Here is a 4,776-nt window from a genome sequence, read left to right as displayed (position 1 = left end):
GACTACAATACTATACACATGTCATTAATGGTAGACACGTCTGAAAGAACAATTTGTTTTTAAAATCGAAGCGGATGGAGCGAATCCAACGAAAAAGTTATTCATTTTGTGACCTTTAGCATTGAATAAAGCACATGGGAAGTTATCGACCTCACGCCAGATGTCGAGTGTAAGATAAGGGGAGGTAACTATCTCAACAACTAACGCAAAACTGGTGGAAATCCTACCTTCTGACGGGTTTCTAGCTATCTTGTGCTTATGCTTCGAATTTAGGATCTTGAAGTTAGAAGCCTTCCTTCTGAAGTTTGCCTTCAGTCATCTGATACCTGTACACCAACCTGGATATGTTCATGTGGAGAGGTAGGAACGGATCTCATACTTCATCTTATCAGAATATGCGTACAGCTCACTTATATTGGAGATTTAACGTGCGCTTTCCGACTGCAAGCGTATGTCGCACACAGGCCCGGCGAGGCCATTTAATGTGTTTCCAAAAAGGGGAAAAGTGAGTTTGTGCAACCCAGGAGGGGGCCTTAGGGGTTGCTTATATAGTAATTTTGAAATTTTGAGATTTGGAATGAATGCCAAGAGTGGGTGAAGGACGAACTAAGGGAGCTGTGTGTGTTGGGTGGTTGATAGTGGTAGTTTGTTTTTTTTTAGTACTTTTAGTACTTGATTTGGCTATTTGAGTTTGGGTATATATTTTGTCATTTTTTGTTGATTTTTTGTTTAGTGACACTTTTGATTTCGATTTTGAGCTGGGTAAGTTTAAGCTTATTTCTGGGAGTTTAAGGGATAACTTTGCTGCTTTATCTGCATTTTCATTTCCAAAGATTCCTACGTGGGCGGGGGTCCAAATGAACTCTATTTGTTTACCTGCCTTAGTTAAGTTGTTTGTGCTTTTGAGTATTTGATTTATTAGTTTGGGGCGGTTTTTAGTGTTTATATTTTTGAGGGCTTGTAGTCTAGTGAGTCGGTTAGGATGAGGATGTTTTGGTGTTTTTTAGATTGCTGATTGTGTAGTGCTGAGGCCATGCCCATGAGTTCGGCCATGAATATGGACTGGTTGTTTGGGAGTCGATAAGATAAGGGTAAGGGTGTTTTTGGTTGGTTGTGCGATGTGGACTCCAAAACCTGTTTGTTTTGAGATTGGATCTGAGGATCCGTCTGTGTATATGTGACACTAATTTGGCCAATTTTCGTGTATGTATGCTAGGTGGTGTGGTGGTTTAAGCGATGTTAGGATCGGTCTGTTTATTTAGCGTATCGGCTAGCGTTGTGTCTAGTTTTGGTATTTTAAGTTTTGGAGTGAAGATATTGGATGATTTATTGTTTTGTTTAAGATTATTTATTTTGTGTTCATTTAGGTAATTGGTTATTCTTTGGGAAATTGGAGTAAGTAGTCGATTTTTCCGGGCTAGGGCTTGGTTTGTAGGGCTAATATTATTTTTTATTAAGTTTTCGATTAGAGGGTTTGATTTGGACGTCAAAGTTTAGAAGTTTAGGGTAAGTTGTTCCATCCGTAGTTTAAGTGGCATTTCTCCTGTTAAGGCCTAGAGTGAGGTTGAGGAGGTGCCATGTTGAGTTCGTGTAATAAGTTTTATGGCCTGATACTGGACTGAGTCTAGTTTTGTGATGAGAGAGTTGTTTAGGGTGTCGTAAATGGCACTGCCATAGTCTAGTTTGGATCTAATTAGTGAAATATAGAGTGAGAGGAACTACAAACAGGCCACACCAAACTAAATAATCACCGTAAAATAGCTAATCTACACACAACAGGAAACTGCCCACATTGCAAACAACAAGAAACACCAGAACACGTACTCATTCACTGCACACACTACCAAACACATCCAACAACACTACAGACCACCCTAAATCTTAAAACCGCACTTACACTAGAATCAATCCTTAATCAACAAAATTATTAGAAAAATTCAAAGCCTTAGGCAAATACATAATTAAAACAGGACTAATTAGTCGCATTTAAACCCCAAATGGTTGAAAAATGTATATATCTAATACAAAGTGATTATGTCCCTCTGCTAGTCAAACTCTCAAACTATATTTAAAACTCTCTGAGTTTATTTTGACTTGCATTTATTATGTGGTCATATATGTTGAAATGATTGTACTTGCATCACCCTTGCGAGCTACAAGTCGGATAACCCAGAACCTCTTCCATTCAAGAAATGATGGTACAAGTGTCATCAGACTTGAAGGTGTTTATTCTGTAGATGGAGGTTCTCATAAAGGGTAAAAGGCTGTAGCAAATGCAAACACAAATGATTACTTAACCTGGTTGCTAGTATATAATATCATGTGTTTAACAAAAAGTGTCCTCATTTTAGGATAATTATGGTAGTTTGCTTTACAAAAATAAATAAATCTCTGGATAAGATTCTTCATGCTACCGGTAGGGCAGGACATGCTTACCCTTTTCGCGAACACCTCGTGTCATCACTGATTTTCAGTGATCCATTCATACACATGTAATTTTCACCGCTGTTTTTGCCTTTTACGCCCATTGGAAACTCTTTTGGCATATAATCGAGACTGATTATTCATTGGCGTTGACATTTTATATTTATATTTACACATTGTGTGATAATTTGTCTTTTGAATACAAGCAGTTATTTGAAACCTGAAATATTTTGAAATGGCCGTTTGTGTTTTTGTTTTTTTTGTTATTATTTAATGCCGCTCTCAGCAATATTCCAGCTATACGACTGCAGTATGTAAATAATGAAGTCCTGTCTTGACAATCCAGTGATAGACATCATGAGCATCGATCCATGCAATTGGGATCGATGACATACATCAAGCAAGGCAGCGAGCCTGACCACCCGATCCCGTTAGTCGCTCTTTACGGCATGCTTGAGTTGCTGAAGACATATTCTACCACGGATCTTCACGGGTCGACCGTTTGTGCAACGTGGGCTAATTGTTTGGGAGGAATATAAAAACATCAGATCCGTTAACAAGATGACAGAATGTCTTGTACTAATGACTGTCACCAATAGAACAAAATGCAATTTTTAATGCATAACTTGTATATTGAGAAATACCATGTAGTTTGGGCCACGGTTTTATTCCGAAAATTGTGAATATCAGTATTTCGAAGTATTTTATCTTCTTCGGTGATTCAGCCGTCAAATGATGCTGTTTCAATTAGAGGTTGGTATTGTGATTTGAAACCTCTGAAAATTCTTGATGTGCATTGGTCAAAGTCAGAGTAAGAATACCACAAAATACACGAAGCATGTCGTATAAAGTTAATGATTAGTTTTACACAGTTAATGGTCTTTTATGTTTGCATATAAGGCAATAAGCAAACAATCGGTTTTGTCAGTCATGAGAGTATCTTTTCTACTAGGCATTCTGTTTTGCGTATACATTGCACTTCGTCTCTTGCTCAAAAGTTGTTTGACCAGGGTTACACCATCCAGGACCGTAGTATAGCTTTCACAATAGTTACAACCTTGTGTGTCTACATTGCACTTTGTGTCTTGCTCAAAAGTTGTTTGACCAGGGTTACACCATCCAGGGCCGTAGTAAAGCTTTCACTATAGTTACAACCTTGTGTGTCTACATTGCACTTTGTGTCTTGCTCAAAAGTTGTTTGACAAGGGTTACACCATCCAGGGCCGTAGTAAAGCTTTCACAATAGTTACAGCCTTGTGTGTCTACATTGCACTTCGTTTCTTGCTCAAAAGTTGTTTGACCAGGGTTACACCATCCAGGGCCGTAGTAAAGCTTTCACTATAGTTACAACCTTTTGTGTCTACATTGCACTTCGTCTCTTGCTCAAAAGTTGTTTGACCAGGGTTACACCATCCAGGGCCGTAGTAAAGCTTTCACTATAGTTACAGCCTTGTGTGTCTACATTGCACTTCGTCTCTTGCTCAAAAGTTGTTTGACCAGGGTTACACCATCCAGGGCCGTAGTAAAGCTTTCACTATAGTTACAACCTTGTGTGTCTACATTGCACTTCGTCTCTTGCTCAAAAGTTGTTTGACCAGGGTTACACCATCCAGGGCCGTAGTAAAGCTTTCACTATAGTTACAGCCTTTTGTGTCTACATTGCACCTCGTCTCTTGCTTCGTATCTTTTCTACTACGCATGCTGTTCAAACTATGTGCTATAAGAAAGCTGTTCAATGTTAATTTTCATATATAACATGTCAAAACAATGAATATAAGTTTCGTTTTGTTTTGTTTCAGCCATGGCTTCATACAAGAAGATATTCGTTATGATGTTATTGATAGCACCTTTTGTAACTCTTGTTACGTACATGGGCGGCCCTCGCGTTATGACTTTTGACATGCTCAGCAACATGTCAAGTCATATGTTCCAAATCTATCCGCCAGCAATCGGCATATCGGTTTATCCTTTACCTAAAAACATCACACCATTCGATCAACATTCGAGTATCTTATCGCATTTGTTGACAGGACACTGGAAAACACGTCCTTTGACAAAAAGGGAAGATGAAGATATTTTGAACTTTCTGTCTGACGTGAATGTCCGATACACCCTACCTAAGAATTATCAAAGGATTGATGGCCTCTGTGGAAATGTTACCCACACCGGATCTAAAACTGCTGAGTGGATAAGAGCCTTGTGTGATCCTAAAGGAACAACCCCGTGCTGCTTCAACAATAAATGTGCCATGAAGTCTGTGGAGGAATGTGTGTGTCCTGATTGCTACGACATGAGGCAGCAGAAACATGCTGAATATTCCACCTGGACTCCTTCAGAACCAAGACACGGCTA

The sequence above is a fragment of the Haliotis rufescens genome, unplaced genomic scaffold (genome assembly GCF_023055435.1).
Source record: "Haliotis rufescens isolate VD_foot unplaced genomic scaffold, xgHalRufe1.0.p SCAF_9, whole genome shotgun sequence".
Lineage (NCBI taxonomy): Eukaryota > Metazoa > Mollusca > Gastropoda > Lepetellida > Haliotidae > Haliotis > Haliotis rufescens.
Note: the sequence above shows the minus strand (reverse complement) of the source record.